We start from the raw sequence: 23,832 nt of genomic DNA, 5'->3' as shown, positions 1-23,832 counted from the left end.
AAATTTGCTCCTCGGAGCACAAGTCTCCACCAGCAGACCCGTGCTATTTTAACCAAAGGAAATCACTTACCATATCTTTAACCATAGTTTTCTAGAAATGTTCTGATTCTTAGATTAGAACATCTAAGGATTAGAACATGTGTTCAATCAGCCAAGCTAACATGTCCAATGTTAGCTTGGCTGATGGCCCTGATGTCACTTCGAAACATGTAAACAATGTTTCGAAGTGACACACCTATTTATAGGGCTCTATTTCGTCATGCGTCTCGCTAGCCAATCAAAGCACACCCTTTCAACATATTGTCACGTGTCACGTGATGCTTGACCAATGTTAGCTTGGTGGACACACGGACATACATACATACATACATACATACATACATACAAACATACATACATACATACATACATACATACATACATACATACATACTGTACATACATACATACATACATACATACGGACACACAGACAAAGCCAGATATAGGAGTGGTTGCCTTCGGCACCACTCAAAAAAGAGATCTTGGTAGTGGTTTCTGGTGGGATTTGTGTATTTTGTAAATTATATATTGATTGTATGTCTTAACAGCCTGGTATTGAATCAGCTGTTTTAATCATGTGATTTGCATAATCAATGACTCTTCTTAAACTATATACAGTAGGTCACATCCACCTAGGCAGCTTCTATGCCTTTTGAAGACCAACAGGCTGTGACGCGTTCATTGGTTGCCCTTGTGACTATTAAACACTATAAAAGTTATTTTGTTGTTTAGTACTGCTTCGAATCTGCACCCAACAGAAGTTCAGTTGAGCGTGCAGAGCCTTTGAAGATCATTACTATGACGTCATATTGATGACATTACAAATCTCCATATATGGGCATAAAAGTGACAGACAGACAGTATTGTGGATTGATAGATAGATTTCTGGACAACCACTGATACTCACATCACTCCCTCTGGGCCTCTGGATGCATACGCCAAGTTTTAAGTTGATCGGTCGGACGATTCTCAAGATATGCGGGAGAAAGTCAGACAGACCTATAGACAGACAGACAGACAGAAAGTTCATTAATATACATATATCCTCAGAAATGAAATTCCAATATTGGCCTTAAAAATTGGCTAATATTAGAATATATTCAAATATTATTATTATTAATATTATTATTATTATTATACTTTTATTTTTATTTTTGTATTATTACTATTTATGTTTATTTGACAGGGACAATACAAAAAATGATGTATCAAGTGCTCGGATCCAATAACAAATATATTTTGTTTGTTTTTATAACTTTTTGTATTGTCCCTGTCAAATAAACAAAAAAATGTATATATAATATTATTATTATTTTTTTTTAATCGAATATTGGTTTTTATATTCGATATAAAAAACATATATTATATATATATCTTCCCCCATATTCAAGGAATATTCGAATATTAATTTACCAGCCCTAGCACAAAGAGAGGAATCACTGCCAGGGGACTGGTATCAATGCTGATGTTGGCTGACTCACTCACTCACTCACACACTCACACACACACACACACACACACACACACACACACACACACACACACACACACACACACACACACACACACACACACACACACACACAATTCAATTTTCAATTCAATTTTCAATTCAATTCAATTCAATTCAAAGGGCTTTATTGGCATGAGAAAACATACGTTTACATTGCCAAAGCAAAAAGCACAATACAACAATACAGCAATACAATCAAAACAAAAAATGTACATTTGAAAGTCAGAATCTTCAATAGATCAATTTCTATGTACCAAGATCACTGGGTGCAGGTATAGTGCAGGAATATACACAATGATTAGTCTTTAGGGTGGTTGTGTTCCGTTCGATATCCTTCTCCTATCACAACAACTCACGAATCTTGCTGCTGTGTTTGCACATTGTTGTACTTCGCCCAGCAGATATGGGAGTTTTTTGTCGTTGGTCATGTTTTCAAAGTCTCTGTGTGTGGTTGTAATCTGTGGGAAGTATGTGTCTCTGATGTCTTGGTACAATGGACAGACGGTTAGGAAGTGTAGCTCGGTTTCCACTTCCTTTTGTGTGCAGTGGGTGCATAGTCTGTCTTCTCTCGGGATACAGGTCTGCCTGTATCCCACACACACACACACACACACACACACACCCCTCAGCCTCTCTCTGTCTGTTTGGTCACTCCTCCACCAAATGTGCCCCCCCCCCCTCCCCGCCCACCCATTGGTAGGGTGCTCCTCTGACTCCACCTCCACCAATCACATCCCTCTGCTAGCAGATATAAAAGGCCTGGGTCTGATAACTCTCTCTTTTTCTCAGTGGTGTTGTGCTTGTGTAGTGATTCTCCTAAATTGGGTTGCTAGCGCACACTTCAAATCAGGTAAGGTTAAATAAAGTATTATTATCTGTTTTAGGTATGAATATGTGCCAAAAAATTGCATACGAAAAATGCCCCCCCACACCTTGGGAGTCACAGATACGTCCCTGTACTGGACTGTGGACACACAAACATAATGTCACTCTCGTGATATAATGTACATATATACAGATACAGTCTAATTCCAGTCTGAATTTTATATTACTCCTACAAATTGTGTCCAAACATCATGCAAATCGGTACCCATTATCTCTATAGTCAAGTGGTCAAGATGGTTCCGTCTGATTTTTCATATTACATCCTGATTGCCGAATTCCGAACATTGCTGCCCCACAATAACCTACCTGACCTGGCGGAGACCTGTGCTCCGAGGAGCTCTTTTTCTAGTTATGTACTGTTATTTATAAGCAGATTATAAAGCATTTATTCTTGACCTTATAAGTAATTATAAAATGCTTTATGATGTGTTATTATTGTTATAAAGCATTATGAGTGAGTGTTTCCAACTACAGTTATATTAATATGCTCATGGTATTAACCATAATGCATTATAAGTATGTCTAATGCATTGCAGATGTGGGTTCATAAAGTATTACCAGATATTATTTAGTCACAAATCACAGTTTCACAGACAAATTTCAAATTTAATTTGGAAAAAGTCAGCTGCTGAGTCCTGACCACTGAATGAATGCTGGCATTAACATCAATTAAAAAATGTCAAGTCACACTTTGCCATTTCCATCTCGTTAAAACTTAAAAGACAAGCTATCACATTGTCTTACCTGCTTCACTATCAGAAATCCTCAGCAGACAGATCTAGAGGAAGGATAAAGACAGGGCATGAAGCTTCATCAACCGGACAATAACACATCTGCGGATGTCTATCTGTCATTCTATAGCTTACCATTGATATGATTCCATTGATAAGAGGAGACAGATATTTATCTCTGTTATTTAAAAAAAAGTGGCGTAATTTCTAAATGCTGTGAGCAGATGTAATGTGACCATCTTGAATCTTGAAGTATAAAGATGAAGGCTATGAAGCATCATCAACAAAAGACCAGCTCTCTGATATGTCTTTGGTGTCTATGTTGACTTTGTATTGGATTTAAGATATGACTGAGCTAATATTATCATAAAATGTATCACATTTTGGGACATTAAGGGATAACGCAATACAACATCATTCACACAAAATACAGCATGTTCAGAAAAGAGAATAACCTAGAGACCATACCTGCCAACATTGCATTTAGCAGGAGATTCCTGATTTTTTTTTACCCTTTCTCCTGCTGTGGCTCTGTATTAATTCCTCCTTCATTTTGGACAACTCAACCCAGACTTTATGGTAAAAGTGAGCATGCCCATGAGTTACACATCCCACTGGCCAGAATGATAATGTACATAGCCTACGCGACATAGACACAAACACCACCAAGGATTTTCCCCTGACGTCAACATGAATATGGAAATAACCTAGAGTTAAACAACAACCTCAATGACGTACCGTTCACCGGTTTTTATATAGCTCTATGACAGCAGCAGATCTGAAAAGCCACATTTCCCCGCATGTATGTGTTTCACTCAAACATGGATCAACATTATGACAAAGGTGCTGCCCGGACAGAATTTTATTAAGCTGCTGCTAAGAAAATTACCAGGGGCCGATTGTCGAGTAATACTGACTTATGTTAGCAAATGTATATGATTTGTTAAAAGGACTTAGGGTTAGGAATTATAACGGTGTGGTAAGCCTTCAATATGGCTCTTATGTCCCTCTCCCGTTACGTGTTTTCCTTTCAGCTGGATTGTAAAGTAAAGTATATCCATATAATGTTACTTCTTTTCTGACCACCAAACCATTTAAAAAAAATATTCATGCTGCCACCATGGTAATCGGCACATGTGCCACACACGCCCCCAAACACGGCATCGCACCCAATCACAGACCTGCGACCTGCTTATGATTGGCCAGTAATACTGTATAGAAATACACTGAAACACAGGGTCACTACAATATTGAGCTTTTAATGCATTTTGAACGTCCAATAAACTACCAAATAAAATCGCCTCGTCAACGAAGAGCACACATACGTCTTGTCATATTGTAGTCATGCAATGTTTAGCTCGTCACCATCTTGTCTTTGTCATGAAAAAAGGGCCGTTAACGAAATCATGTCGTCATCGTCAATGAAAACAACACTGATTGAAGTAAATAAAAACATAAATAAGAAAGACTTACCCTTTGTTAAAAGCTGATCCCAAGGAAAAGTAGGAGCAGATGCATTGTATTGGACAGACAGTTTCAACTGAAGGATTGTGCTGGGTTACAGCTTGTAAATACATGCAACGCAAAGGGGGTGTGGCATCTGTATGGGTGTTAAAGTAGTATGCTCCATGTGTGTGTGTGCGTGTGTGTGTGTGCATGCATGCCTGCCTGCCTGCGTGCGTGCGTGCGTTGTTTTGCTTGTGTGTGTGCGTTTTTTGTTACACACACTTGGTGGCTGTGAGCTGTAGACAGTCAGGAAACCCATACCCACCAATGACATTATTGGTGGAGATTCATGCAATGGAAACTGCAACCTTTCTCTTCCAGGAAAGTAACCATGCTGAAATAGAAGCCAATGTTCTTGTATCAATACAAAATAAATAATAAAATAAACATTAAATGTGCATATTTTTAACCAACCAACCAACCACTGTCCACCTGTGAGACACAGAGCATATTAGCCTCGCTCCCAGACATACAAGGCACACCGTTGCTCTGATCCACACTAGACTTGGCACAAACACTGGTCAGGGGTCTGCCATGACAATAGTCAATCCAAGGGCCACATGTGTTGCCCAGGGGCTACATCAGAAGCCCCTCTCCGTGGCCACAGGCACACCGTTGTTAAAATCCTCACCAAACTTGTGAGGATGAGGCATGTTCATGGGTCTGCCATTCAGAACAGTCACACCAGGCACCATGTCAGGGGCCCCTCGGGGCCACAGGCACACTGTTGCTCCAATAGGCACCAAACTTAGAACAAACACTGTTCAGCAGTCTGCATGAGAATAGTCACACCAAAACAACTAAATTGCACACTAACTCTGTGAATATTGCCCTGATCAGCGCTATATAGGACTAGCTGACAGCTTGTAGATCAGCTATTTTTGGTCAAGAAGTTTGGTGTAGAGGCAAAAAAGAAACGTGTGTACATGTGAGCCAAAAGAAGTACATGTGAGTTCAAAAGTCGAGTTTATAGTATTAGTTGGGGGGTCCCTGCTTCATCTCTCTCTCAGCTAAGGGGTCCTCTACATAACATTGAGTTTATACGCATATACGGGTCACGATAAATAAATAAATGGAGGCACGATAAATTAAGTGTGGAGTTGCCAAAACATTTCCCCCATAAACTGGGGTCATGGTATAAAAAAGCTTGAGAACCCCTGGTGTAGAGAGCATCATGAAAGGAGAGGATGTGGTAAAAAAAGGAGGCTGTAGATAGCACTGAGAAATTAAATATTGTCTAGCATCTTCAACCTAACCACATGCCGTGCAATATCTGACTTCTCTGTGGGTGCTCGGGCTCCCCGGCACCCAGGTTTGGCACCAATGTCTGCACGTCTCTGCACAAACATACACTGAACAGAGAGAAGGTTCTGTTTTCTATGTCAACTGTATGCATGCATTATGAGCATGTAAGGTCACATCGTGTCACATACACATAATGTTATATATACCTGGTCTCTCTCACACACGCGTTTGTGCGCGCGCGTGTTTGTGTGCGATCATCGCCTCATCGGTGTTGATTCATGCTAATGGAAACTACACTCTTTCTCTTCCTGGAAAATAAAATGTGTTACGGCGAAGCACAAATTAGCTTTATGGACCCAATTGACGATAATAAAACACGGAGGGCTAATAAAACCATTATACTATATATGCTGCATTATGCTGCAGCAACAGCATCACAGATTCCAGATACCAAGTTACAGCAATGACACTATACTAACACTATAATAACCAAATACATGCCTATACTTGGTCATAGCAAATGCTCCACAACAACAGAAGTACCCACAATAAAAGCCTGATAATGCAATGTAATGCACTATCTATGTAAACTGCTTTGGATAAAAAGCGCTCTATACAGGCATGCAAACAGCCCCGAGGTGAAAAAGGTTGTTTTCTTTCGGGTCAGGTGTCACACAATTGCCCTATATATATAAAGGCACCATTTTCATGCCTGCAATGTACACACACACACACACACACACACACACACACACACACACACACACACACACACACACACACACACACACACGTTTGTTTTTTGTTCGCAGTATTATATGGCTTGGACACCCTGCATAGTCATGTATTTCAACTATGTTGTTTGTAAAACATGCTCCACCATTTTTTTTAATTATTATTTTGTTAAACATGGTAGAGGCCTCGTATAAGCCCTTTGGGCTTCTTGCCTCTTCCTGGCAATTTCCCCTCCCATATCTGTGTACTGTTTTGTATTATTATTTTTTTATTTGGGCTAAATAAATCAAATCAATTCAAATCAGGTATTGTGTCATATCACCAGATGTTACTTATAATCTGGTGAATAAATATTGTGTTTTAGTCTACTGGGTGGAATGCAAGAAACTGATGCAAAACTTGCAAGTACTAATGAGTATCTCCAGAAGTGCATGGTGATGGCCCTGGATCTGAGTATTTGTACCAAATATAATTTCTTTATCATGAAAGTGCCTTTGCAACTGGAATATAAATAATGCAATCTGAGAGCAGCTTTGTCGGCCATGTGCCACTCATGTGCAGTGGTGGATTAAGGCAAGTACCGTATAAGTCCTGCAGCACTGGGCACCAATGTCGGGGGGGGGGGGGGGGGTCGGGGGGGCGGGGGGGGTCGGGGGGGCGGGGGGGGGGGGGGGGGGGGGATGGTCACCAATTGGCAGGACAGTATTCTCACGGTTCTTTTTATATAACAGAGGTTGAAGTTATAACTGTCTATATCTGTCATAATATGTCTGGTGCTAAACTTAATCTAGGTTGAAGTTATAACTGTCTTTATCTGTCATAATATGTCTGGTGCTAAACTTAATCTACAGGCTACTCAGTGACCACATCCTCTCCTCATGTTGTCTGTACACCACCGCAAACCACCGTAGAGACAGCATTGCACACTCCATCAGTTTCCGTAGCTTATCTGTCTCACCGTCTGACAGGCATCTGAACATAATGTATCCACTCCAAAAAGTATATCTAACACACTAATAAATAATCCCTGTGAAAATATAACATTTTATAAACTAATTTAAACAAACTGCTTCATCATTCATTCGTCATTCAGATAAGATTGCAGATCTGTCTGCAATGGCTATTTGAAAATAGCAGATCTACAAGCTCACGACGCATTGTTGTGAGCTTGTAGATCTGCTATTTTCAAAATAAACGAGTGCTTATGCAGAGTATTTTCATGAAATTATCTTTTCATGGACAGTGAGGTCTCCAAAATGACAGTAGTGTGTCCTATGGAGTTATGTACAGCTGGGTTGAGGATATAAACCCGATGTTCCAAACCTTTGACCACCGCAGGTTATTCTTCATATGCTGTGGATTAATTTGGGCCACCGCGGGTGATCGGACATTTAACCCTCCCAACACACACCAGCCTTCATCCACTAATGTTTATAATGCATTCATCAATAATCACTCCATAAACGTTCCATTATTATGACTGCCTTGCCAACAGCCCGTGACTCAAGGGTGAATACATGATTGCTTTATTTTAGTGTAACTAGAACGCGGACCGCGCACTGCTCGTAATGGGTTAAATTAATATACAAACGTATGGTATGATTGATGACGATGAGATTGGTGTCATTCATGTAGGCTACTTGACAAAGATTGTACCATCACAGAATACATGAAAGACACTCCATTGATAAATGAGCGCCAGTGTGTACCGATTTGCGTGATTTTTTGACAGAATCTGAAGGAGTAATAGCAAAATATTGTTTTACAAAAGTCAGCCTCCTGGTGGCGCTCTAAAAGGCAGATGTGAAAAATGTCCTTGCCCTCTAGGGATTGTGCTGCAAAGTTTCAGTCAGATCAGTGCAGTTATAGGTAAAAACGCGAATCGACCTGTTATAGCAGTACCATGAGGCTGATTTCAAAATTTGCATTTCTTCCTTGGCTTAATGGGAATGTGCGTGCAAAATTTTACAGAAATCACATGCTGTGTTCATGATTTGAGGCATTTTGTTCAAAATGAACCAATCCTGCAAACTTTGGAAGCCAATGTTTGCCAATCAGGATGGAATATGGAAAATTGGACTGATCCGTGTTGATCACATGACTATAGAGATACTGTGTACCGTTTTGCGTGATGTTTGGACAACATCTGTAGGAGTAATATCCAAAAATGTGTCTTGCTAAAATTGGCCTCCTGGTAGCCAATCTGGAAAAAAATGGGGTAGAGGTTTGGGTTTGGCATTCAGGGAGTGTGTGTGTGAGGATGTGTCATTTAGCGGCTGGAAATCAGTACAGGGCCAGGTACTACAAGGTAGTGTAGGTTGCAACCAAAATGTGTATTTATTCACCCAGAAAAAACATACAGGAATAAGGACACCACAGTAGCTCTTCACTCTCAACAGACCTCTCTCAATAGTGGCAAGTGACTGCCTTTTATGCTCAGCTGAGCTAATGAGCCAGCCTGGACTATACCATTATAAGGGGTGTTCTAACTCAGAGCATTACATAAATAAACATACAATACATAAATAAACACACATAAACACTTAAATACCCTTCACCCCCACAAGTATATTAAAACTGACTGAACTACAAAATACTCTTCCCCTCTACTACAACCATAAGCAACTCTAAAACACATCACAACCCCCTCTGCCCTTCTGACTTGGTCCAGCCCAATTACACTGGCAAACAGAACAGCCCACTTTGGTACATGTTAAGCTTTCAATCATTACTCAGCATTACCCATATTGCACCTCTCACACATTCCACTTGGTCTCTATTTCACTCATATTACACCAATTGCACTTGCCAGATATCACCAAACATGTTGTCTCCATAGGTGGACTAGTTAGCTGAGTGGCCAGCTCAGCTGGACAGGACACAACTCCAATGTTCAGTTAAATGTAATCAACAATAAAATGACTGCATTCCTTTCTGTGCAAACTACAATGTGCAAATGATGCTGTGCAAATACTAAAGTGATAGTAACAGAGGTCTTCTCTGTTACAGTGTGTGCACAGTTTCGCAGCGACCGGGCCAACATGTTCAGATAGGTATGTGCTCTATCCTCTGCCTCCTGCAGTCCACGATCAGCTCCTTGGTTTTATTGACATTGAGAGTGAGGTTGTTCTCCTGGCGCCAGAGTGCTATTGAAGAGGCCTCGTCTCTGTAGGTGGATTCGTTGTTTACAATCCGCCCCATCGCTATTGTGTCGTCAGCATATATACTTGATGATATTGGAGCGGTGTGTGGCTGTGCAGTAGAATGTGTACAGGGAGTAGAGGAGAGGGCTCAGCACCCATCACTGGGGGCTCCTGTGTTTAGGGTCAGGGGGTCAGATGTGTTTGTTAATTATGGTTGAGAATTATTGTCCCAGAGGAATATCTGGTTTCACAGCTTGTTCAATATGGAACACAACACAAAATACAGCAAAGACAGTACATACAAACTACAAAGTACATACCTACATTCCTAACACGCAAACAAGTCAGTGAGGCAGTTGTTTAATGTAGCAATGGCTGAATGGACACAACTCCTGCTAAAACAAACGTTGTTTTTTTTATGCTGTGCTGTGCCCAATGTGAAGTCGGTCGGATCGGCGGTTCTCCAGAACAGTGATCCGACCGTTATGCCCATATATGGCCATATAATGTACATCCAGTTGTCCAGAACAGCCAATCCGAACGATTTGGGCATAATATATGGAGTTGAAATCTAAAAAAAAAACAGTTTTTCAGCCGGTCAGCACAACGCATAATGGGAGGCGAGCTCCCCTCACTCCAGAAACTGTACAAGAAGAGGTGTGTACTGGAGATCCAAGATGGCGGCGAGCTAGGCGGACGTGTGTTTCTCCGCTCCGTAGGCTTGTTAAAATTATGTGACATATGAAACAGACTATAATGGAAAAGTGAGCAACTATAATATTAGAAGTCTCCAGATGAGCAGAAGATCAAAAAGAATTCGTGGGAAGAACCAGCCTAAGTTAAACTTCAGCTCCACTACACACAACACCGGCAAGGAAGCTAACGATAGCAACATGGCCTCTGGAACACCGGAGAACTCGGGAGGGGATCTGGGCAGCAGTAATGCACCAGTACTCGAGGCTATCAAGGATTTGAAGTCCGAGTTCTCCAGCAAGCTTGATTCTGTAATGTCGGCGATTGACGGAATAAGGAAGGAGGTCGGGGAATGTACAGAACGTGTCAAATGTGCGGAGACTCGCGTCTCTAGCACGGAGGACATTGTCGCTGAATTACAGTCTAGGATCCTGAGCCTCGAAAAGAAGTACACGGAATTGGAGATTAAATGTATTGATTTTGAGAATAGAGCCAGGAGATCCAATATTAGATTGGTCAATTTGCCTGAAAAAGCAGAAGGTAATGATGCTTGTGCCTTTCTCGAAACGTGGTTGCCTCAAACACTGGGGTTAGCATCGAAGCTATCTGTGGAACGCGCTCATAGAGTAGGCCGGAGGAAGGACGACAACGCTGGACCGAGAACTTTGATCATGAAGTTTTTGGACTACAGAGACAAGGAGAAGGTGATCGCGGCAGCTAGAGCCAAAGCCCAAGTCCTGTACGACGGCGAGACGGTCAGGTTCTACCCGGACCTGGCCCTGGAGGTGCGGAAGAAGCAGAAAGAATTCGACTCGGTACGTCAACAACTCCGCGAGATTCCTGGTATTCGTCAAGGCATGTTATACCCTGCGAAACTGCTGATAACATACAAGGACAAGACCCAGGCCTTTGACAAACCAGCGGACGTGAATGACTTTATCCGACGTATCAAAGGAAAGGAGAAGGCTGCTACGCCATCACCTCCAGGGTCTGCTACATCATCGGCTACATCATCACCAACGAAGAGAGGCCTACAACACACTTCTGCACCGGCACCCGCGTCGGAGCAGGAGCCGGTGTGAAGAGGAGAGGTATGCTAGTTGGCTAGCCCGAAACAGCTAAAAAACGGGGCATGGAACTTTGTACACAATAATTCGTAATATTTGTCTTTAAAATGCTTAGGTTACAGTCGTGCTAGGCACGCGATATTGTTTTATATTATACCTGAGAGTCAACTACTGTTGTTTTTATTTCAAATTTGTGTTGTTGTTGTTTTAAAAAAATGGGGGCTAATCTGAGGAGTTAATGCTGGCTGGGGGCCAGGCCTAGCTAGCCCTATTTGAGTTTGTTTGTTTTTTAAGCTAGCTAACTTGAGGCACCTAAAACCACTATTAACACACGGGGCACAGATCCTTTATATTTTTTATTTTTATATACGATAACCCGTGATTTACACATATATTTTTACTTTATCTTGATTGGGTCACGGTCGTGTTAGACACGTTATATAGTTTTTATTACAGTCGAGAAAGAATAGGTTGGTTTTAATGTCTCGCGTTGGTGTATCTTGGAAGTAGGGCTAGCAGGGGGGCTAAAAGCTAATAGTGGATGATGGTTAAGCTAACCCCGTGATTAGCGTTTTTCTGCGCTGTTTTTGTTTGTGATTCGCACTGTTCTTGTTCACTGGTTGGGATATGTTTTATTTATAACCATCCTGTTTATATTCGACCGAGTTTGTACTTGTTTTGGCCTTTTTTTTCGGTATGTTTGAACGACATGTGATGTCGCGTTAGTCACGGAACTCAATTTCCCATGATGCATTTGGCATCCGGTTTCACGTTATACTTCCGGTTCATGTACAGGAGGGTGGGTCATTAGAATGCAAGGTATGCGCTGGTGCTGGCGCCCTCCGGTATTGCACCCGGATTTACAGTTTTCTTTTCTTTTTTATGTACATCTGCTAGAAGGGATGGACTGTGGATGGGGGAACTTTAGGGTGCGCCTGTCTATATCCCATTCTACATTTAAGTATGATTTAGAACTGAAAGAAAAATACTTAGTGGGATAAATTAATACAGGGAAGGAATATCTATATCTAGGTTATAACCGTGGCTGGTAGATGTGCGCATGTGAGTTTGGGAGTGTACATGCATGTATACACGTATGTGTGTATATGTATGTATACAAATAAATTAATACTAATTATTAAAAAGTTAAAAAATTAAAAAATTAAAAAATTAAAAAATTAAAAATTAAAATCAAAAAATTAAAAAAAAAAAAAAAAAAAAAATTCAAACTTGGGTGGTAACAAGTGTTCAATTTTTGTTTATTTTTGCTCAATGTTTAAACTATTGCTATAGTTCTGTTTTCATTTACATTAGTGGAGGGAGAGATCACCACAGGTCGCATGGTGATGTTTGACTATTCCTCACTGAGTGTGGAATGGTCTTTAGCCATTTTGAGGTGGGAGGTAGGGAGGGGGGAGGAAGTCCATTGCATGGGCTCAAGGGATATTTTGGGGGGAACTGTTTGTGTGTTCTATGAAGCTAATGGGGTTTTTTCTTCCAAGCATCAATATTGTGTTTTTTGTGTGTTGAATTTTTATTGCTGGGGGGTTTTGTTTTTTCAGTGGGAGGGGTGTTTGCAAGGGACCAACAGGGATTTTTTTAATAATGTTTCACTGTGCTTTTCTTATGTCGGTTTTGATCTGCGGTTATGACAGAATTTAAATTTTTGAGTTTTAATGTAAGGGGAGCGAATGTGCCACATAAACGGACCAGCATATTGGGGATTTTGCGTGCTAAATCAATTGACTTTGCTTTTATACAGGAATCTCACCTTTTAAAGCAGCATGCCAATCGACTGGCTAATAAACACTATCGGGTTTTGGCCTTCTCAGCTGCAACTTCCAAAGTCAAGGGAGTAGCCATTCTGGCTAGACGTAGACTAAGATTAGATTTGCTGGGTGACTGGTCAGACAGTGAAGGGAGAATAGCTATTGCAAAAATCCGCCTGGAGGGCAAAATGCTAGCATTAGTATCTGTGTATGCACCTAATGTTATGGACAAGGAGTTTTACAAATTGCTAACTAAAACACTATTGGATTTAACAGAGTTTAAAGTTATTGTCGGCTCTGATTTCAATGCAGTATGGCAGCATGGTTTGGATAGGTCCTCTAATGCAGAAGGCAGAGAGCAGGCATCAGCATCTGCGGAGCTGAGAGCTTGGGCAGGATCGACAGGCATGGTTGATGTATGGCGATTAATGAATCCTACAGTTAGGGATTATTCTTTTCTGTCTGGAAGGCATGCTTCTTTTTCTCGGATTGATTTCATTTTTGCTCCTGTTGATTTGTTTCACAAAATTAGTAAGGCTGAGTTGCTTCCAATGTCACTTTCAGATCATAAGGCAGTGCTGTGTGTTGCATCATTACGCCAGGTGATAGATAGAGCACCTAGATGGAGATTTAACACCACACTATTACGTGATTCATCATTTGTAGCTCAATTTCAATCTGGGTTACGTGAATTTATAAACATTAATTCAGGATCGGTTGATGACCCGAGAATTTTATGGGATTCGATTAAGGGCTTTATTAGAAGTAATACAACACTCTATTCTTCTACTTTAAGAAAGCAGAGGTCGGCCAGACTTGTGGTGTTGGAGGCGCGATTTGCCGCTTTAGATGCTTCTTTACAGCTCAATTATGTTGATAGCACAGCAGCTCAGAGAGAGGTAGTTAAAAAAGAAATTAACTCCATTCTTAAACTTCGCTCAGAATTTCTCATGAAGCGCACCAGACAAAATTATTATTTCAATAGTTCAAGGCCCAGTCATTTATTGGCTTTACGTCTTAGATCTAATGAACATTTTTCTGATATAGTTAGTGTCAAATCAATAGATGGAGACCTGATCACAGAACCTAAAGGGGTCAATGCTGCTTTTCGAGCCTTTTATGCTGAGCTTTACACCTCCGAGGTCACTCATGATGAAGAAAAGTGCAACGATTTTTTATCTAAAATACAGCTACCAAGTCTAAATGAGGCAGATGCTGAGACGCTAGATAGTCCAATCTCCATAGTAGAAATGAAAGTGGCAGCTCACGGTATGCGTAAAGGCAAGTCTCCCGGTCTAGATGGGATACCACCTGAATTTTATACTGCATTTTGGGATGATCTGGGCCCGGTGATGCTCGATATGTTTCAATATGCTATTGAGAGAGGCTCCTTCTCCAGGGATGTTAATGTAGCCATTATATCCCTGCTCTTAAAGAAAAACAAAGATCCCACAGATTGTGCGAGTTATAGACCTCTTTCGCTTCTCAATGCTGATCTAAAAATCTTTGCTAAGGTGCTTGCTCAACGCTTGCAGGATTATATGACTAGGTTAGTACACTGTGACCAAACAGGTTTTATAAGGACCAGATTGGCCTCGGATAATGTCAGGCGACTGCTGCATATCATTGATAGAGCTAAGGAACTGAGGACCCCCGCTGCTGTACTATCGCTTGATGCGCTTAAAGCCTTCGACCGCTTAGAATGGTCCTATTTATGGGCTGTTTTAGGTAAAATGGGATTTGGGGCTACATTCATCAATTTGATTAAAGTGCTGTATTCCAATCCGACAGCGATGGTACTGACAGGCAAACTTTGTTCTCCGCTATTTACGATTGGCAGGTCGTCCAGACAAGGTTGCCCTCTTAGTCCACTCCTTTTCGCCATTTCTCTCGAACCCCTGGCTCAGACGATTCGTCAGTCTACGGAGATAAGTCCTATTTCAATCCAAAACACACAGCATCGCATTTCTTTATATGCTGATGACATTCTTTTGTATATTGAGAATGCCCCAAGGTCAATTACGCATGTTCTAAAAGTTTTTGATCTGTTTAGTGCCATTTCAGGCTACAAAATCAATTGGACAAAATCTGCCCTTCTACCGCTGAATGACGAGATGAGAACTGCCACTTTGCCGGCCGTAATCCCAGTAGTGAGCCAATTTAAGTATCTTGGCATGGATATTTTCCCCTCTCTACAAGCAATTGTTAGAAACAACTATGGTGACACCCTTACTAAAATAGGCCTTGATTTGGGCAGATGGTCATCGCTGCCCAACTCTCTTCAAGCTCGAGTATCAATCATAAAAATGAACGTTCTTCCTAGGGTAAATTTTGTAAGTTCTATGCTTCCATTGCCACCGCCACCACAGTATTGGACTAAGCTTCACTCAGCTGTGTCTAAATTTGTATGGAATGGCAAACGTCCACGTCTTAAACTTTCTTTATTGCAGCGAGCCAGGGCTGATGGCGGTTTATCATTGCCCGATTTCAAATTATATTACTGGGCCTTTACCCTTCGTCCCCTCTTAAAATGGTTTGACTCGGCAACTACGGTTTCATGGCGAGAACTTGAGGAGAGTTTAGTACATCCTATTGGGTTGAGAGATCTTATCTATTCAAATATAACTAATAATCAATGCAAAGTTCGCTTTGGGCCAATAATATCTCAGCTGGTAACGGTATGGAGGGCAGCAGAAAAAACGTGCAGGATTGACTTGAAATGGAATATTTTTTCCCCAGTGTTTAATAACCAAGGACTTTTGTTGGAGGGACGTCCCATTCGCTTTCCTAGATGGAGTTCAAAGGGGATTCATACGTTGGGTGATCTATTTGATGAGAATGGTTTGCGTTCGTTTCAGAATTTATGTGACACATTTAATTTGCCAGGCAACTCATTTTTCTTTTATTTACAACTGAGAACAGCCATGAGGACTTATGGAGTTCCGTGGCAGACTTCCCTTACAATACACCCTTTACATAAACTCATCTGTTACGTTAGTAGATCAAGAGGCCTTGTTTCCGCATTGTATGGTTTTCTATTAGAATCTAATTATGGGTCCCTAGCTGTGGATACTCTATGGAGAAATGATATAGGGAACTTAGAGCCTGATTTTGATTGGGACACAGTATGGTCTAATATATTGTTGTCTTCTAGGAACCCTGATCATCAACAGATTCATTTAAATTTTGTTCACCGTACATATTTGACTCCCCGTAGATTATGTGCTATGAGGTTTATAAATAGCCCCAACTGCACATTTTGTAATCCAAATGTTATTGGTACCTTTTTTCATATGGTTTGGGAATGTCCAAATGTTAACTCTTTTTGGAGTATGGTTGCTGCTAAATTGTCATTACTTTTGGGAGCTAATATTACACCTTCTCCAGCGGTACTTATATTAAATGATGTGTCCCGGCTACAACTGAACTGCACACATAAGCGCATCTTCTTTGCTGGCTTAACAGCTGCAAAGAAAATGGTAGCTACAAGGTGGAAACCTCCTCATACTCTTAACTTTTCGCCAATGGGCTTTAACTTTTTTAGATATTGTTTATTTGGAGTTGTCAACGGCAAGGTTACATGGAGCAAATGAGAAAAACATTGATATGTGGTCTAACGTTGCAGATAAGATTAAAGACTTGGTTTAAATGTTGTATAACAGTGTTATGACATTGCACAGGTATATGCATAGTGTTTGATCCTTACATTTTGGGACATTGTTGGTCCGGGGAGGGGTGGGTGGGTTTATTTTTATTTTTATTATTATGGTTTCTGTTTTAAGTTGTTTGTATCTTGTTTTTGTTGTTAAAAAAAAAAAAAAAAATGTATTCATTTAAAATGTGATTGTACTTTTGACATAATAAAAACAATTGATAACAAAAAAAAAAGAAGAGGTGTGTACTCAAAGCCCAGCGCATCATCAAGGACAGGCACAATCCCAGCCACAAGCTGTTCAAACCTCTACAATGACTGCGGCCGGGCAAGGCGACCTACCGTAGCATCAAGGCCAACTTCCACAGCCAGCTTCCACAGCTTCCACCTGGCTACCATCAGACTGCAGAACACGGCATGACCACCACCTGTCATCAGGTTGGCCTTGGAATTTTGCTTTCCTCATGGACCTACTTGTGGATTATACGTACCAGTAAAGCAACCTTTATGGTTGAACTTGACACTTGCCGATACTTTGCACCTTAATCGCATGTACATACACTGATACTCTTCTTGCACTAATATCTATGAACAGATACCAGCTGCTACGCACCTTATTTCACCTTATGTTCCCTCAACCCGATGTTCCCCCATCTCAAATTAGACCCTATGCCCCCTCAGCCCTATGTATCCCAATCCCAAATTAGACCCTATGTTCCCTCAGCCCTATGTTCCTTCAGGATCACATACTACATAGCCCTTTGATTGATTGATTGATATCTTTATTGATCATGAAATAAAACATCTCACATGTACAGACCCATACAGACCCACCATAATCAAAAGGATGACGCAAAAAAGCTTACAGTTTGTTTCCATTGCGGTCCCTTCCATAATGTGTTGAGGTCACCTGTGAAAGGGAGGTGCAATGATGCGCCTCGCCAGTCTGAATATTACGTTTATGACGTCGACCCACCATTCACCGTACGCATTACGCAATTTTTATGTAGGATAGGCCACGTCCGATTTTATTTAATTTCGTTGGCTATCCCTTGGCCTTATGACAAGGGATTGATTGATTGATTGAATATTTTATTATGCAAAAAATGTAAAAGAGCACAGTTAAAATACTTTGTCTAACAGGTCCGTTCATAAAAGTCCTTGCGGACTTGTTTCCAATGAGGGCCTTGGTATTCAATTCATAGACATATATAGTGGCACCACAGTTCGAATATCATTACAGCTGTCTAACGGGAAAATGGTACTACATCCTCTTTTGGCCTCCTGAAAGGTGATTTTTTAAGTCTCTTTTAAATGAGCCCAGCTAACTGCATTTTTTGAGGGATGGGGTTAGACTATTCCAATCCTGGTTGGCAGTGCTGTAGAGGGAGAATTTGCCCATGTTTGTTTTATGGGTGGGTGGTACCAAATTGTTGTTAACGCTCCCTCTGGTATTGTGACTGTGGGTGTCGCTAACCTTTTGGAGGTATTTACTCAGATATGCGGGAATAGGGGGCATATCGGCCAAATTTGCATTTACAATTTTGAAGGCCAGTCCCATTTTTTGTTGTTTAACCCTGTCTTCCACCCTGAGCCAGCCTAGGCTGGCAAAATGGGTGGGAGAAATGGGCCCCTAATTCAGCCTGGGAATCTCAGATAGAGAGGCCCGGATTTTTTTGCAGTTTAACATGTAACCTGTGTAGCATGCAGTTTAACCTGTAACCTGTGTAGCATACAGTTTAACCTGTAACCTGTTGTTTAACGTGACCTGTGTAGCATACAGTTTAACGTGACCCGTGTAGCATGCAGTTTAACAACAAGTAAGACGCGCGAACGCTGGAAGCGAACGCAGCTCGAAAATATTGTATATTTACAGACTTTGTGTGTGTGTGTGTGTGTGTTTGTGTTTTGACTGTATCTGCACTCTGGCGCACTCTGTTGGCCGCACCCAGGCAGTGCACTGCACACAGACACACACACACACACACAAGCCGAGCAGACTTTCATAGTAAGCTCCACTTGGGCGGAGGCGTGGCGCGCCTCCTTCCGCGTTCGCAATAACATGTGTAGCATACAGTTTAACCTGTAACCTGTGTACCTCTCATCTATCTATATATACATTTCTAAACCCAAAACCCCCCAAAAAAACCTGCCACTGTGTGGGACTAAACACAAAAACAACATATCAATGTCACTAACAAGACACGCCACAACGTGCAGAATTACTACGCGCAGTCTGTAGGCCACTTCATACTGCTCAGCACACATCTGCCCCCTCGCAGCATAATTAATTGCGGCCAACACAAACTCACAACATTACAGTCGGCCATGTTGTTCCTTAGCGTCATCGCCGACCACCGCCCAACGAGACCCAAGTGAGGTCAGACAACACACTCCATATTTGGGCATAGCTCCATTGGGAACATCTCCTATTATGGCTTTATATAACCGCCCAACGAGACCCAAGTGAGGTCAGACAACACACTCCATATTTGGGCATAGCTCCATTGGGAACATCTCCTATTATGGCTTTATATATTATAGAGACCAACAAACACAAAGCCCCGCGCAGCGGCTAGGGGGGAGGGGCGCGCAGCGCCCCGACCCTCTAGTATATATACAATTTGAATCCTGCGCCATGTCGGTTGTCAGTATGTATGCGACGCCAGTGTGACGTAATCTGACATCACGATGACAACGCCAGTGTGACGTAATCTCACGACAGCATGACATCACATGACATCACATCCTACCTATAAATTCTAGGATGCCGTCAGATCGCACCAGTTCGACGGCTTCCATAGTGGGTTTTGGTCATTGGAGAGGTGATGCACGTCACCTCTTTCTGAGGTGGGTACTTTCAAAGCCTGCCGTGGATTTAGGAGAGCACAAAACTCTCTCTCACACTGTGAGGTGCCTGTAAGGTGGCACTGCAAAGTGAACGACGCGTCACGCTAGACGTTCGGGCCGCGTAGCGGCCCGAACTTCTAGTATATATACATTTCTAAACCCAAAACCCCCCAAAAAAAACTGCCACTGTGTGGGACTAAACACAAAAACAACATATCAATGTCACTAACAAGACACGCCACAACGTGCAGAATTACTACGCACAGTCTGTAGGCCACTTCATACTGCTCAGCACACATCTGCCCCCTCGCAGCATAATTAATTGCGGCCAACACAAACTCACAACATTACAGTCGGCCATGTTGTTCCTTAGCGTCATCGCCGACCACCGCCCAACGAGACCCAAGTGAGGTCAGACAACACACTCCATATTTGGGCATAGCTCCATTGGGAACATCTCCTATTATGGCTTTATATAACCGCCCAACGAGACCCAAGTGAGGTCAGACAACACACTCCATATTTGGGCATAGCTCCATTGGGAACATCTCCTATTATGGCTTTATATATTATAGAGACCAACAAACACAAAGCCCCGCGCAGCGGCTAGGGGGGAGGGGCGCGCAGCGCCCCGACCCTCTAGTTCAATACAATGGAGGTTAGGTCGCTTTGTTTGAAAACGCTGAAAATGTTTTAGTTGAGCATGGCAGTCTCCAAGTATAAAAGGCACGAAAATAGCAAATAAAGTCGTCAGCATTCGCTATGCAAAACACGCAGCAGAAGAAGGAAATGTAAACGTTTCTCAGACATATGTCTGCATATAGTCTAAATGTAAACCACACTTAACACCCACATATTACTGTATGTGGGTGTTAAGTGTGGTTTACATTTAGACTATGCAAGCAACACTCAAAAGTGTGAACTTGCTACAGTAGGTTCTGTTGACGGGCTTTTTATTAGGGCTTATCTATGAATCATTATCGTTCATATTTGTAATTATATGAAGTATGTACACTTTTGCTAGACTGGTTTAACTTATGTTGCTGTCCTTCACACCAACACGGTCTCACAGGGTTGGGGGTATAGTTGGGTAGGTTTGTGCACCTGGATGACGTATTTCCGCTTTTATGTAGATGGTTCTTCAACGTTTTCAGGTCAAGGACCCCCTGGCTGATAGAGAGATGAAGAAGGCCCCATACTGTGTATTCTTATTTTCTAGAATGCTTTCCATTCTGTCATACACAAACGTGAATGGCGTGTGCATTGTGGCACAACCCAGACATCGTCATTGAAATGGTCAGCCAGCTCTGTGCAGTTTTGGAGAAGTAAAAACTCCTGATTAGACACATAGTACTTCAACATGCGTGAGAACACTGTTCTTTGTGAACCTCAAAATGGTGAAGTAGAGCAGGGTTTTTTTCACAGCTTTCATGACATCTGACAATTCAGCACTAATGTCTTTATAAGTATAACTACATGCATTTGAAATTAAATAAAAATGTTACTTTTCAGGATTCCAATTAAAAAATAGCACACAAAAATCTGAATTCCAATTAAAAAATAGCAGATCTCCAAGCTCAAAAAGTGTCGCACAAGTTTTGAGCTTGTAGATCTGCTATTTTTGCGACTTTTGTGTGACATAGAAGGCCCGACAGTATATGCAATGTGGCCGTCTGGAGTGAGTGTGGAAATATAGTGGCCCTCTCCATGATCAAAGTTGTTAACCTGTAACCTGTGTAGCATGCAGTTTAATATGTAACCTGTGTAGCAGGCAGTTTAACATGTAACCTGTGTAGCATACAGTTTAACATAACCTGTGTAGCATACAGTTTAACATGTAACCTGTGTAGCATGCAGTTTATCATGTAACCTGTGTAGCATGCAGTTTAACATGTAATCTGTGTAGCAGGCAGTTTAACGTGTAACCTGTGTAGCAGGCAGTTTAACATGTAACCTGTGTAGCATACAGTTTAACATAACCTGTGTAGCATGCAGTCTAACATGTAACCTGTGTAGCATGAAGTTTAACATGTAATCTGTGTATCATGCAGGTTAACATGTAATCTGTGTAGCGTGCAGTTTAACATGTAATCTGTGTAGCATGCAGTTTAACATGTAATCTGTGTAGCAAGCAGTTTAACATGTAACCTGTGTAGCAGGCAGTTTAACATGTAACCTGTGTAGCGTGCAGTTTAACATGTTACCTGTGTAGCATGCAGTTTAACATGTAACCTGTGTAGCGTGCAGTTTAACATGTAACCTGTGTAGCATGCAGTTTAACATGTAACCTGTGTAGTATACAGTTTAACATGTAACATGTGTAGCATGCAGTTTAACATGTAACCTGTGTAGCATGCACTTTAACATGTAACCTGTGTAGAATACAGTTTAGCATGTAACCTGTGTAGCATGCAGTTTAACATGTAACCTGTGTAGCATGCAGTTTAACCTGTAACCTCATGGGCCCCAATCCGAGGAGTAGCCGAATCAGTTTGTTTTGGGAGGTTTGAAGCTTAGTCTTCAGTGACACTGAGGTGTTGGAGTACCAGGAGGTGCAAGCATAGTCAAAAAGTGGTTGAATCAGGGCCCCTGAGGGTTACATGGCGGCTTTCCGACATGTCGCCTTTCCGACGTTAACGAACCCTATACCTAAACCTCACCCTAACCCTAACCGCACGCGGAAGCCACTAGTCGGAGTGGCGAGATGTCGGCGTGGAAGACGGTTACCCCCCTGAGAGGGTCCTGAGGGCCTGAGGGTTGACAAAAGAGGAAACTCTGCCCATAAATTTGGTTCTCTGGTTTACTATTTTGACCACCTTTGTCGCCATGCTTTCACCTGTCAGGTATTTGTCAAGAATACAACCCAAATAGGTAATCTCTTCTTTGCTAGATATAATTGTGTCATCGGCTTTGACCTTGAAATCATTTACATCCATCTGTCTGAGGGAATGTTTGGTCCCAAAGAGAATGGATTCAGTTTTCCCAAGGTGTAGTGACAGTGTTATCGGTAAGCCAAGTACGGATTTTTGAGAGTTCGGAGCTGAGCGCCTCCTCAACATGCAACTTGTCCTCTCCCGAGATCAGGAGTAAACAACAGTTTATGCTCGCTGAGGTAGCTGTTGATTTGTTCTTGAATTAATCGCTCTACAACCTTTGAGATGGAACATAGGATGGAAACAGGCCTATAGTTGCCAGGTTCTAATTTGCTTCCTTTTTTATGCAGAGGGATTACTCTTGCCAACTTGAAATCCTGTGGGACGTGACACTAGCTGATGGATAGGTTTGTGATTTGGGCTACTATGGGGGCAATAGCAGTAGCTGCGTCTCTGAGGAATCTGGTGGGGATATTGTCAAGGCCGGTGGCCTTGTTTGGCTGGGGGGCGAATAGTTCTTTCTGCACATCATCAGCATTTACTGGTTTGTATGAGAAGGAGTCTTATTTTTTTTAAATAGCCTAAAATGTGTAGAATAAATAAAAAGTTTCAACATTTTTGTCAACTAAAACTTGCGTTGGAGCCTGCGAACATTTATTGGCAAGGCACCAGACAGGTGGCTTCTGTAAACAAACCGGCGTGTGATTCCAAATGCATAAAGATAACTGATAGTAGGGGGAATTATGTGAAAAATCATTACGAAGTGGATACAGGCATGACATTTGGCAAACATGTAAACTGTAAACATGTAAACTCAACATCATGTGTGTGCATGTCTGTGTGTAGGGGACATAGGGAAACTGTCAGAACCTTCCCTAAAACATCCGGGACAACGCTCCATACGTCCCAGACTTCCAAACTGTGGAACAAACTCTCCTTTGCAGTTAGAACTACAGACTCACTCCCAATTTTCCGCCGTAATCTGAAGACCTCAGACTCCACTTTAGCCTGTAGCACTTGACCTAGCCTTGACGACCATGGAGTCTTGTGCAAAGGTTAAAATGTAATTTCCTGTAGTTTGTATAGTTTCAATGTACATATCATTTATCTTTTTATATTGTACTGTGT

General features: G+C 41.7%; 1 long non-coding RNA gene across 1 annotated transcript in view; it reads right to left on the bottom strand.

Moving 5' to 3' along the window:
- The window catches only part of LOC311059163, a 39,024-nt gene extending 34,302 nt beyond the window's left edge, over window positions 1-4,722 (bottom strand). The window contains exons 1-2 of the long non-coding RNA XR_014602128.1: window positions 4,645-4,722; window positions 950-1,041 (exon numbers count right to left, since the gene is read on the bottom strand). This is a non-coding gene — a long non-coding RNA (uncharacterized lncRNA). The remainder of the gene's footprint in view (window positions 1-949; window positions 1,042-4,644) is intronic.
- Window positions 4,723-23,832: the final 19,110 nt, after the last annotated feature.

This window comes from Gymnoscopelus microlampas (assembly GCF_963454915.1).
Source record: "Gymnoscopelus microlampas genome assembly, chromosome: 13".
Lineage (NCBI taxonomy): Eukaryota > Metazoa > Chordata > Actinopteri > Myctophiformes > Myctophidae > Gymnoscopelus > Gymnoscopelus microlampas.
Note: the sequence above shows the minus strand (reverse complement) of the source record. Positions and strands in the feature narration are given on the sequence as shown.